The sequence below is a fragment of the Heptranchias perlo genome, chromosome 17 (assembly GCF_035084215.1).
Source record: "Heptranchias perlo isolate sHepPer1 chromosome 17, sHepPer1.hap1, whole genome shotgun sequence".
Classification (NCBI taxonomy): domain Eukaryota; kingdom Metazoa; phylum Chordata; class Chondrichthyes; order Hexanchiformes; family Hexanchidae; genus Heptranchias; species Heptranchias perlo.
Window position 1 is genome coordinate 41,771,514 of NC_090341.1, and position 14,316 is coordinate 41,785,829.

Here is a 14,316-nt window from a genome sequence, read left to right on the forward strand (position 1 = left end):
AGCTTCACAATGCCTGAATACCTTCAAAGAATGATCGATTCTAAACTTCTTTCCAACTTTGCTAATGGTCATCTCTGCATAACATATACATTTCCCGTTCCAGAGTCCTGTTCTAAGGCAAATAGTATTCCTTAACTTATTCACTGAATTTATCCAGATTCCTTTGAATGCGATCAATATGTTTTATAGTAGCCACAAAATTTGAATGAAGCAACAGTCTATTACTCACTGTGATGAGAATTACATGGTAATTTACTGTGTTGGAAAAATTCATGGATGCAGAAGAGGCTCAAGAAAAATAGGATTACCTTATAGCATTGCTCACACACCGTTGGAACTTTTCCAATCTTGATTGGTTCAGGGGTATCACATTTTTTCCCCCTTTTCTTTCAGATTCACTTCCCACGTAACCCCTGCTTCCATACTGATCGGGGTATGTGTGACAGCTCAATACTTTTTAACCAACGCTGTCCTAAAATGTAATTTGTTAATTCGTCTCTAACCATAAAACAAGACTAACGACCCCAATGAGGCCTGAAGACGTGGTTGGGGGGATTGTAGTGTGTGTGGGTTGCTATTGTTCAAAAAATGAAGAGCCTTCAAGGTAGGTGATTTTTCTTTCTTGATCATTCAAGTATCCTTCACGCACCAGTAGGGCCATACCAAAGTAATACCAATTTAGACGGAAGGAAAGCCCAAACTGGAATGCTTTAACCTCTGCTGCCAAAAATGTGTCCTGGGTGTTGGCCAAATGTAATCAGCAATATTTGGTAAATGTATGAAGTGTACTCCATGTATCTGCCTTACAGATATTGTGAAAGGAAACTTGACTAAGAGAAGCCCAGAAAGTAGTCATATAACAAGTAGAATAACCCAAACCTGGACCTCGAGAGCATTTACCACTCAATTGGTTAACAGCAGGGATGCATTCTCGTAGCCATTTTTCTATAGGCCTCTGCATCATCAAAGCACCAAAGGTCTTCTTTCCATACCACACAAATAACTGCAAGGATTTCCTGAAGTCCCGAGCTGAGTGAACATAAAAACAACCGCTCTCTGTGCATTGACACAGTAAAACCTGCAGACCTCATCCAATTGATGGGGAGTAAGTTTACAGGAGAATACAACAATCCCCTGACCCAAATGAAATGGTGAGACCACCTTGAGGAGAAATCTTCAGTGAGTTCGGGAGCTCCTCTATCGTCATGCCAAATCAAATAGGACTGATCTGCAATTCAAGCCTGCTGCTCATTTATCCTGTGCCTGAAAGTTAAGGAGGTTTATTTGGACTCAACTTCAATATAGCTTGGGCTTGAGAAATAAATTAGAAGAAAAACAAAAAAAAAGGCAGACAAATGGTAAAGAAATAAGCATTAAAAAATGAAAACTACTTTTTTTCCCTAAAACTTGTTGAGAACAGCAGGCTGTGGAAATTGAATAAAAGTGTTAGTGGGAGCTTCATGAATGTTCTCAAAAATCAAGAAAGGAAGAACTGACCTATTGCACATATCCAGGACTTTTATGCAATGTGACAGCAGAGTCACAGGTGCGTGGTCTCAATGATATCAAAACAAAATGAAAATAAAAGTGAATTACCAAAACCAAATCAAGATTGGATAAATTTAATGCTATGTGAGGGGTGCTTGAACGATGAAGAAATCTCTTTTTACCCCTTCTTGTGATTTCTAGCAGAAATTATGATACCCTATTTTAAATGAGTTTTATTTGTGAAGCACCTTGGGACATTTTAAAGATGAAGTTGTTGTGGTTATTTGGGTCTTGTGAGGAACTACATTTATCAAGAGATTTTTGTAATAATTAGGATACTGATGCTCTCTGAGTCCCATTTTCTACTCGTGATGTTTTGATTTTATTTAAAAACTTAAAACCAATGCCATTAGTGATAAATAAACTTGAAGGAGTTTTTCCATAATAGCATTGGTTTTAAGTTTTAAAAAAATCAAAACATCACTAGTATTAAGGCAGAAAATCCTTATGTTTCACAATTCATCATACGTCGAACCTCCTTTTAATCCTACACAACAGCACAATCCAAATCTTTAGGTTGATAAACAATGTTGGAGTAAATAGAACCTGTCTAGCCAGATTATATTGGCTACAGAATGTCCCAGTTTACTGTCACTGTGTAGATCAGCAGTACCACTGTGCAGGAATGTATGCAAATCACAATGGAGTTTCAAAACAAGCTGGGGCAAATTATCTGTGGTTAGTACAAACTAGTTGGCAGTTTAAGTGGGGCATGGGGCAGAAAATAGAAGGGAGTTGAATTAACATACACATTTAATGAAAGACTGCTGGGGCACCCTGACTTATTCACCATGTCTATTGCTGATCCAGCTTCCTCCTACTATTTTTGAGCTGAGTAAATCTACCAAAATAATTTTTCCTCATCTCATCATTGACTTTCTAAAAGAAAAACAAACATTCTAAAGTAAAAGCAGAAATAGGAAAATAAAAATAATAAAATTAGTCAGAATTATCAACCATTTCATTTTCAAATGGAGAACCAACTTTGGAACTCATTCTTTGCATGCAGAAAAATCTTTTAAGTCTATGGTCAGCCATGCCTCAATGGATAGAACTCTTGCCTCTAAGTCAGAGGGCTGACATTCCAGTGCAGTACTGAGGGAGTGCTGCACTGTCAGAGGCGCCATCTTTCAGATGAGACGTTAAACTCTCAGGTGGATGTCAAAATCCCATTACATTGTTTTGAAGAAGAGCAGGGGAGTTCTGTCCAATATTTATCCCTCAACCAACATTGCTAAAACAGATTATCTGGTCATTATCTCGGACTTTGCTGTACACAAATTGGCTGTTTCCTACGTTACAACAGTGACCACACTGTAAAAGTGCTTCGTTGGCTGTATAGCTCTTTGGGATGTCCTGAGGTCGTTAAAGGCACTATATAAATGCAAGTCTTTTTTTTCTATGCATGAACTACTGGATTTATTGTTCCGATTTAAGTTTATTCTTTTTAATTAATACGTGCCTCCAAAAAACTATTTCAGCATCACAATGCGTGAATTGAAAACAAAATCAGTCAGCACAACAAATTGGGAGTTTCCCTAAACTTGTTAGCAATCCAGGGGCACAATGGTACAATCACTATTGCATTGCTGCGGAACAGTTTCCACTTTGCAGCGATGCAAAGGTGACAGTATAATTCCAGTCAGATCCTGACTGGACCCCAGAACATAATGAAGTCCTTTCACTTAGGATTGACTATGTGGAATATAATTCCAGTTTAATGGAAGGTCAGGTTTAAAAAGCACTCAAGGAGATCAATGGACTAACCAGGCACTTCAAAAACAGAAGCCAATTTCTTCTTAAACATTTTGGGTTAGCAGATGCTCCTGTCCACAGTCAAAAGTTACCAGCCAGGGCCAAAGCTCTCATTTGCAGCCCACAGTACAAATGCAGTGCTGCTGACTTCAAACTGCTCACTACAGTGATCGGTGTCAGTCTATTAGTGCAGTAGAATGGCAACAATAGAGTTAAAAATGCTACAATCATGCATTTCAGTCAGGTTGAGGGTAGTTTTCCGCAAAGTTGTAATTGATGCAACTTCTCTATAACTGGACTTAAATAAATATATTTCTGACCAGGGAAACTGTATATCTAGCATTACTTACAGTCACTTTATTATGTTTCAATGTTTTCAGCAAGATGGTAGTTCGATGACATCAAGATGACTGATGACTAAGATTGTTTCTGTTTATAGGAGTCCAGTTTTGGTCATTAGGGCATGGGAATTACACTGCAATATCATACAAACATCTAGTTTATTGGTATTAAATTCCTTTGTCTACTATTTTCACTGAGGCACTAACCTTCTTCAAATAAATGGGATAAAATAGCTGACGAGAAATTTGATACAGACATTCATACGACAATATTGCACAGCATAACTTCCAACTTCTTGTAAATAGTACAGTCTCACATAACTTAAAAAAGTTTCATTTACAATGATAGGTTCTAAACACGCACAAGTGTGTATATATCAACAATATCAAAACAATCAAATACACTGCACTATGAGCAGCAATGTCCTCATGTGTGTTATCAATTGTATTCCAAGAGAAAAAGAAGACAGCAACTTGAAAAAAAAAACAAAGTAAACTTAGAAAAGCCTGAATAACCTATTTGAGCTAAGTTGGGTTTGGATGTAATTTTTAAAAAGCTGAAGAATGTTAACTTGAGTAATGGCTGCATAATTATCTGCTGACAAAAGCATGATGGATAGCAATCTTGCCCTGGTAACTGACAGTTTTATTATACCATTCCGTTAATAAATCTATGAAGTACACCTCTGCCACAGGCCCCAATTCCTCCATTCTTGATTGACCTAGCATGTGTTACAGTAAGTCAATATCTATCAGTATAAAATTGAAATGATTTTCGTATGGAGAGACAAAGTCTGTTTAGCACAAACAGGATACCACTACTTTTCTTCTACAATACAAGTAATGTCAATGATCATACTACAACCAATTACTTACCAAGCCAAGAAGAACTGAACAAGGCATTGATGGCTCGACTCCCATTTTTTAAAGATTATATGCAAATTAAATCAGAAATCATTTCCCCTTAAAAGAAATTGTAACATAAGAACATATATTATCCAGTTTCTAGAAAATGAATGTCCGTCCCCTATAAACACCCAGAATTCATTTAATGGCAGTTTAGTGTGGTCCAGACTGAATAGCCATTTACTCATTTGCAGCAACCAATGGAATAATTATACCAGCAGGCAAGACAGGAGTCACTGATACTACCATCATAATTGTTTTTTTAGTAAAACAGCCACACAAGAGTCTGTCTTATTCTGGTAATAAATGTTTTGCATAATATTCCTGGTGCATTCTGCAATTCTTTTGCAGCAGCATAAAAACAACCAATCCAGGTGATAAATTTGCGGCTAGCACATCAGGAAACTAATTATTCAACACCTTCGTCAAGTTCGACATCTCAAACAACCCCCACCATGTCTGCCTCTAACTTCTAATCACTAACACCTCCACCTTGGCAGCCCTTTACAGGAATGAAAAAATGTAATTGTGAGATTGTGTGGTTACTGTACACCTTAAGTGCTACCAAGTATTACATAGAATATACAGCACAGAAATAGGCCATTCATCCCAACCGGTCTATGCCGGTGTTTATGCTCCACACAAGCCTCTTGCCACTCTATTTACTTCATCTCACCCTAGCTACATATCCTTCTATCCTTTCTCCCTCATATAATTGTCTATCTTCCCCTTAAGTAAACCTACAGGCAAATCCAGCCAGTAAAGGATTTGTGGCCATGAATTACTACTTTTCAGCTGATTTTGTACTTGAGAAGACCCACTCTTGGGCTGCCAATTCCTATAGTGTGATCCTTGTGCAGACAGCTGCAAACTGAATGTAAAACTGGCAGGATTCACCACGGCTGGCAGGTGTTTCCAGCTGCCATTCGTAGCAAGTCCCATCAGGTTTACATTTTGATTGCAGCTGGCTGTGGAAACCAGTGTGGGGGTCATGTGCAATGTAAAAACAACTACCAAGCACAACAGATGTTATGAATCATCAATTCTTGGTGAAGCTAGTTACATTTAAGTGCAGTTAAATTACTCAAAAGAATGGGCTAAATACCATTTTTACATTAGTTTGGAACTAATGGAATTTGGAGAAATACCCCATTTTCCCAGGAAGAATATAAAGCTTCCTGTCACCTCAGATCTTCTGAAAAGTGAAGTCATATTTGAGCATTGTATGTGGCAGGTCCAGGTTTTCCTGGATCTCATTACATTAAATCAGTAACTGTTCTCAGTTGATCTCACTGCTCCAACACAATAAAAAAAAGTTCAAGCCCAACCCGTACTGAACTATTTAGTTGCCAAGGAACGGCAGCGTTGGCATCCTTGGTAGGGAAGACTGACTAGTCGCCACTTAATGTAACCACCTTAAAATGACCCACCATACAATACAGCAGATCTCCAGCAGGTTACTTCCTTGCTCTGAAAATTGTAGTTTTCATATATTTGCTATAGTGGGGTTGGGGTGGGGGGAAGTGTTAACATATAAATTCCTTCAATACTGTTGCATGCAGGTGCATTTAATGGCAAGATAAAGTCAGAATTGTTGTTTCAATAACAACATTTTATTTATTTTCTGTTGTCACACTGTGAAGTATTACATTTTAAATCCCAAAGCTGCATTTCTTGTTAAGTAAAAATGTATTCAGTGAAATATAAAGGAGAACAATATGCGTTTAAATTATACATAGTTCAAAAGAAACAAGTACGGATTTAGAATTTACGCTATACAAGAGGAAAAATTCCCTAATAATTATTTTCTACAAGCATTGGAATGTTAATTGACAATTTGATCAAATATCGAAAATTTAACCTTTAACACCAAGTTTCAAAAACTATGTGATGTAATGATGGCCACATTTACAAACAAAACAACATCTGTGTCAACATTTTGTCAATGGGTACGAAGAAGAGATTAAATAACTTACCCGAACTGTGATTCTGGCTAAATTGACTCAAGTTTCAATTATTTCACTGAAATGCAGGAAGACCTAAATATAAGTGAAATAATTAATAACATTAGACATGTGTGAAAAAAAATTCAAAGAAAAGAAAATCAAAATCAAACATGATAAAATTTTACTTTCTGATAATAAATGCCATGCACCAAGATGTCCTGTAAATGTACCTGCTGATATTGGTGAAATACACCAAAGAGACATAAATGTGCAATAATTCGAGATCAGGAGATGAATAATCTGCAACACACTAACATCGTCTGCTAATGCATTTACAAAATGTTTAAGTATTTGAAGCAAAGTACCGTTTTAAATCTTTTGATGCTAGCAGTGAATTATTTAACATAGTTCAACAGTAGCAGAACATCTTAAGGCTGAAATTATGAGGCTACACTGCCAGCAGACTAGACCCAAGTAAGGGTCAGAGATAGGTCAATATCGTAAACCCAGTTTTTGCCCTGGACTTTAGTTGAGCGAAGCTCAATGCTGGGAGCTGAGCCTCACATGTTCTTATGTCAAAATGATCAGATTCTCCAGCTATACGACAGAGTTCAATGAAAACTTTTGAAAATTTAAAGTATTGTCTTTTCAGGTATTCAGTTAAACGCCATTTCCCTAAGTACAACTAAAAGGAATTCCCATTCCACTCAATCAAGTGTCTTCACTGATTTCAGGAAGAACAGTAGGGTGAGGAAAGTTGTTGCTGCTGCAATGGTGCACCTTGGTCAACAGTCATTTTGTTGTTTCCCAAATGAAGCCTTTATATAAAGCCCAATGGGCCTGCATGGACTTTGCCCGGGGAGTGGGCTGGTTCATTGAATCCAAGTTAAATGACCATGATTTTGTAATCAGTATTGAGCAAGGATATGGGTCAACAGTTTGTATATGAGGTAGGGTCTTTGGTCTTTATGTGCATTGGTGTGAATGTGATTGTCTTGAAAGTGTCTGGAAGGGTGTTCAGCTCCAGCACACAAAGAAAGAGTTTTACCAGGAGGAGTGTTAGTTCAGGGAATAGAGTCTAGTAGAATTAGACTTGGTAACTGTCCGATCTAGGGACTTTCCCATATTGGAACCTCTTTATTGCCCAATGGATCTGCTTGGCTGACATTGTAAAATTGCTTCTAATCATACACACTGAACTTGCTGCTGAAAAGAAAGATGCAGCCCTTCTTAATTTATTGCTCGATTTTTATTCCCAAGACAGTCCCTTGTTCTGACGTAAAAGGAGGATTACACAGGTCTTTGTCCAGAAGAATTTATACAGATTCATTAGAGACCACACAAAGTTTAGGGCTCACCCAAATGGTCTCATTGATGACTAAAGGGCGGAAATTAACTTTTGGGTTTCTGAGATCTATTTCCCTCTGCCAGACATTTATTTCCTATTTACTGGGATTTCAACTACTTTAAGAGCTGCTGACAAAGTCGAGCTGTGTGTGTATTAAAATGCAAATGGCATTGTATTTTTAACTCTTGAGGGTGTACTAACGACATTCTAGTGCCAGCCCTCTATGAGGAGGCAGACGACTGAAATTGGATTTTAAATTAAACTTGAATGTTCTTACAATGGACAAAGACAGATCCGAAGTGAGTCATTGTAAAGGAAATGCAAATCTTGCTAGGAAGTAGTTCACACAAAAGGGTTTAATCATGGAATTATCTTTCAGTCTTGCAAAGACTTAAACAAGTTTGGTTTGAGTATGTGCATAAAGTTAATATATTTTATGGAAAAATGATGTTATCTTAGTTACAGATGTTATAAATAGATGAGTCAGAGTTTGAGGTTGCACTCCCAGAAGCTATTTGGCTTACAAGGGAAAGTGTATGCAGTCAATATGTATCAAGCTAATATCAACGTTTTAAAAATGATATCTAGTCGAACAAGATAACTAATAAACAGGATTTGAGGCCAAACTTCAAAAATGCTTCTAATAAAACATGTTTCTCAACCAGATTTTTGGGCTTTGCTGCTTATGTACTAGTAGCATGATTTGTATTAGAAATAACAAGGCTCAGCTCTAACTGGTAAAGATACCGCTCAATATAGTGCTGAGCCATACAAACCACAAATTGATTACGTTTGTTTCAAATCCGTACTGTTCTCAGTAAGGGCAGCAGTCAAGTCATTATAAGCAGTCTTCGCGCAACGAAGCTGGGCGGAGTTGGGAAAATAATTCATAGCTCCCACTCCCAGTTGCTAGCCAGTGACTCCTGGCGAAAAGTGCCTATCTGGACATAATGCAAGTCTAAAATCAGGTTCAATGGAATATGCCCTCACCCAGATCCAATGGCATGCCAATAATCACTGTCCAGGCCCACACATGAAGAACTGCCACTTGGTGCAGGGTACTGGAGGGCGCTCACTGTCTGTGAACTAGGGCCAGCATGAGTTGGCATCTTCAGGACAAGAGGGGAGAGAGTTGATGCGGGAAAAAAAATCATAACAGTGGATTAAAAACTGGGTAAACACAGAATGGTGCTGGTGGTATGCTGTCCAAAGTTAGTTCACAATTCACAATTAGAATCAGGTCAACCGTAAGGAAAACAGGTCAATGGGAAAGAAATCAGGCCCCGATATTAGAATGGAGGCGGGATGGCAGCGGTGGGGGTTGGGGGGGGGGGGGAGGGTGAATGGGCACGTGGGTAACCCAACCTATAAAAAAATGTCAGTTTCCCACGTGATCGCAATTGAATTGGTCCCACTTAACGTGGCTTCCGGGTTTGCCGTCGGAAAGCTGCGCAGCAGGCGGACTGCGCACCCGCATCTACAGGCTGTCAGCTGGAGGAAATCTATTTAAAGGGCTATTGCTCCAAAGGCTTTTGCTGGAGCAAACACCCACAGACCACAATGGAGCAGCACAGGGGCAAGACTGCTCCAAGGTTCAACGATGCCTCACCCCAGGTGCTATTGGACGGGATGAGGAGGAAAATATTCTACCCCGTGGACGGGAGGAAGTGCCCTGCCTCTGCCACCAAGGCCTGGCTCAAGGTGACAGAGCTGACCAGCAGCAGCAACATCTCCCGCACCTGAATCCAGTGCAGGAAGCGCTTCAATGACCTACTCGGTCAACAAAAGTGAGTACACTTACTGATTCTCCTGCATTCCGTGTTGCACATCACTGCCCCCCCCTCCCCCCAACTCATTCTGCACTGCCAAGACTACTTCATCACATCACTCCCCGCACCCACTTAAGGCTCATCCTCAACTTAACTGCATTTCCTCACCTCCCCATTAGTCACCCCACCACTACCACTCACCCCAATCTTCAACCAACATGATGGCTCTGTCTCATACTCACCCTCTGATGCACCTCTTTCACAGTAAGCCTCACCCAAAGCAGTGCATTAATTAGTTGGCCACTCACACGTCTGTTCTTTCTCCCCTTCTCGAAGAGAGTGCAAAATGCACGCGCAAGGGCGAGGACTGGCGGGGGGGGGCCACAACAAATAGTGGTTCTCACAGACGCGGAGCAGGAGGCGCTGGAGCTCAGCCGCACCCTCGAGTGCCTGTCCGTCGTGGACAGCGAGACTGGCACCCGACAAACGACTGGTGACACAACTTCAACATTCATCACACACAATATGAATTGATGTTAACAATGCTTTCCATCTTCAACACCTCAGTATGCTCATCGCAACATGACACATCTGTGATGATGCTTAATATTGCTTTCTGTTCTGCTATAGGTCCTTCAGCGACCACAGTGATTCCTCAGTGGAACCTGCTGGCCTCTGAGGGTGCACCGTCACATCTTAGTGAGCCATCCACCAGCGCAGATACTCACACCTCAGTGGGTCTTACTACTCAGTTCGTTGGGTTGGCACCTGGTGAGTCACTACACACAAGTGAGCACGAGCAGACACTGGTGGCAGGGGCAGCTGTGAAGAGTTCGCGTCGGCGGGACCACTCCTCTCCAGGCTCTGCTCAGCTGGACGCAGATGCTGAACCCCTGGGGCTATCATTCAAAAGGAGAATGATCGAGGGACAGCAGCACATTTGCGAGGTACCGGAACAGGTGTCACGTACACTCTCAACAATAGTGCAGAGGATGAAGGAGTCAAACTGCTGCATGAGAAATAGTGGCACAGGTACGGGAGGGAATCTCTGAGATACTGTCAAAGGAATGTGAGCAACTGTCTGAGATAGTGTCACAGGTAAGTGCGGGAATGTCTGCGATGGAGAGAAGGCTAGCCTCCATTGAGCTTCAAGCACAGCTCACAAATGAATCCATTCAGGCCAACATTCTGCCGCCTTAGAAAGGCGGACAGATACACTGGCACTGGCCTTACAAGGCGTCACAAATGCCCTCCAAACTGCCCAGCAGAGTGGTAGGAGTGATGTGGCCCAGGGGAGGGATGATGGTGAAAGGGGATATGGAAGTGGGGACACCACTCAAAGCACTCCCACGTCTCACCCATTGCCCCCCTCTCAACCAGTACCCGCAATGCTGCCTCCTCTCCAGGTGGCTGAGTCTGCCCCTGCACAAGTGCAGGTGTCGTAGTCTTTGGAGGGGCCCTCATGGGTTCCGAAACCCAGAGGGCATAGGCCCAACGCATCTAAGCAGTCAAGGCATGAACAGGAGCAACCTTCCACTACCTCTGCTGCAGCCACAGGGGATGTACCACATAGAAGTAGTCGTAAGAGAAAGGCGAAGGTTTTGTGAGCGCGAAGGGTATGCACAAGGGTGTTTGACAGACTGTCATCTTTTTCATTTATATTTGCTTTTTGTTAAAGTGACATTAAATATTATGATTGTCACCACTGGCTTTTGTGATAGGGCCCTTTCATGAGGTTCACCATGAAAGCCGACACATGATGCCACCCATTGGGTCACTTTACAGTGGGTGTATGTGTAGTTGCAGGACTGTTTTGTGCAGGGAGGGGTAGGTGGCCTGCTGTGGGCGCTGCTCCATGCAAGTGGTCTGAGGACTGGACTCTTCACACTTTCTGAAGATGGGAGAACCGTTCATATATCAGTGACTCCCTGGCCTCATGAGCAGCCAGGTGAGCTGCTGCTCTGCCCTGGGTTCGTCCTCCTCCGCAATGTGGATGGCAGATATGGATGGGGCCTTCTCAAGTGGCACCCCTCTCTGTTGTGCCATGTTGTGCAGGGCACAACATACTACTATAATGCGTCCCACTCTGTCTGGTGCGTATTGAAGCGTTCCCCAAGATCGATCAAGGCACCTAAATTGCATCTTGAGCAGCCCTAAAGCATGCTCAATTGTAGACCTGGTGGCAATGTGGCTGTCGTTATATGCACGCTGTTGCACGGTGATGGGGTTCCTCAGGGGTGTCATAAGCCACGTGTGCAGGGGGTATCCCTTGTCCCTGAGGAGCCAGCCCTTAAAGGTGTTCAGTGCGTGGAAGAGAGACGGGATGTTGGATTCCCTCAGAATGAAGGAATCGTGGCAGCTACCAGGGTATCTGACGCAAACGTGAAGGAATCTTTTGCAGTGGTTACAAACGAGCTGAGTGTTGATGGAGTGATACCCCTTTCTGTTGATGAACAGTCCTGGTTCGTGTGGAGGTGCTTGTATTGCTATATGGGTGCAATCGATTACACGCTGCGCCCGTGGGAAGCCAGCCACAGCGTGGAATCCTACTGCACTCTCCGTCTGACTAAGGTCGTCCACGGGGAAGTTGACGTAATGCAAGGCTCTGCTTAACAAGCTGTCGGTGACCTGCCTTATGCACTTGTGTGCAGACAACTGAGAGACTCCAGCGATGTCCCCGGGAGGCACCCTGGAATGTTCCGGAGGTGAAGGAGTTGAGGGCAGTGGTGACTTTGACAGCGACGGGTAAAGAGATGCCGCTCGGCCCAGCCGGGAGCAGCTTGGCATGGAGGTTGCAGATGACTGCGACTACCTGGCAACTCACTCTGAGCCTCCATATGTACTGCTCCTCAGAGAGGTCCAGGAAGCTGAGCCTCGGTCTGTAGACCCTGTGGCGAGGGTAGTGCCTCCTGCGACCTCGATCTCTCTGTTGTTGCCCTCTGTGCTCTTGTGCAGGTGCCTGTGGCGCAGCACTGTGTTGTGGAGCTGCAAGTAGTGGAACTGCACGCCGTGCCGGGCGAGGCTGGTGATGTTGCTCGTCCTCGGATGTAGTGGTGAATGCAGCCATGGCGCTCCCCATCCTGATGGTGTCAGTTTGAGGGGGTCCAAAAGGTTGTTAAAATATATGTGAACAGAAGAATTGTGAGTTGAAAGTAAAAATTTTCAGTGAAAACACAAAGATCTCGCAGCCAAAAGTTTTGTGTGAAAGAACTGAGTGCCCTGCAGCAAGAACTCACCTTTTCTCCCAATCTGTCAAACAAGTATTTGAATGTCTAACTGGCTGCTGGTTGAAACACATCTGGTAGAACAAGGAGTGTTTCCCACAGCACGGGAAACATGCTGAGGATGTTTAAAAATCTGACCCCTGCCTCACTGTGGACAAAATTAAGTACTTCAAGTATCTAAATATGTCTCTTAACGATCATCCCGCCGGCTTTAATTGCCGGTGGGACGTCCGCATTCAAGAGGCGCGTGCATACCCAGACGCGTCAGTGGGGAACCCGGAAGTCTGTGGGTTGGAGCTGGGTTCCGAACCCACTCGGGATTTCCGCTCTTTTCGGACCACCCCCCCCCCCCCCGTCCCCACTAGTTCACTCAAAAATCGATCCCCTAGTGTTAATATATTCATTATTAGTCAAACAGCTTTGCAATACAATTGTAAATAATAAATGAAACAAATCCAATATAAAAGTACGTAAGCACTGAGCAACAATACCCTCAATGAGTATCTTTAATCTAATATATTAAATTCATTATTCCTTTGTGATTTCTAATAAAAACACATTTTCAGCAATATTTTATATACACACATACATATATACACACACACATACATATATACACACACAAACAGGGAGATATATATCATATACAGTCGCACACAGTATTCTGAAAGTATTCATTAAGTGAATTTTTTTTGTCAGATTGCAAAAATATGGTTTCTCCAAAGGAAAACAGAGGAACTAGTAAGTGACAAAAGATGGTAAGCAAAAGACCATAGTCATATTCCTTTACTTTGGACCATTTTTCATTACAGCACTGCACAATGTCAGTTGTTGAGATTAAAATGAATGCATGACACAAATATAAATCCAGATAATAGGTACATAAAAGCAAATCTAATCTTTGTATCATTTTTCAATTCAGAAACCAAAGTAAAGGAGTTAAAGCATAAAGTGCAGGGCTTTGGGGCTAAAAAGGTAGAGAACAGAACCACTGGTGAACAAGAGACATGATTGGTTGGTGAGCGTAAGCAGGAACTGGGGCACCACCATACACACCACAAGCTCCAAAAGAAAAAAGGACAGTTATTGCAACAACTGGTTTAAATGTGTATCAGTTTGTACTGACGTGATACTGTTGGGAACTGCGGCACTTCTGGTAATGAAGCAAGAAGCTTTTCAACATCAAAGGAATATACAGAGATCCTGAGAGCAGTATGACATTAACAACGAATAGCAATCCGAATTGTTACACAGTACCATGAATTTGTGGGATTCAATCCCAAAATCACAACAAGCATTCAGGATAGCGAACTCTACTGCTCACCCTCCCCCAAAGGTAAACAGCAATACTTTTCTTAGATCTCTGTCTTACAGTCCACTGTCAATACAAAGTCCCTGCACTCTTAGAACTCTGGCCAAATTCATGTAACCAAGCAACAGAGCATAAATAAAATTGATCAATTGATTGAACAAGACATT

General features: G+C 42.0%; 1 protein-coding gene across 2 annotated transcripts in view; it reads right to left on the reverse strand.

The window, feature by feature from the left end:
* The window catches only part of chl1b (cell adhesion molecule L1-like b), a 513,752-nt gene extending 507,161 nt beyond the window's left edge, over nt 1-6,591 (reverse strand). For both annotated transcript variants that reach the window (XM_067998921.1, XM_067998919.1), the window contains exon 1: nt 6,527-6,591. The gene's annotated coding sequence lies outside the window, so the exon portion shown is untranslated. The remainder of the gene's footprint in view (nt 1-6,526) is intronic.
* Nucleotides 6,592-14,316: the final 7,725 nt, after the last annotated feature.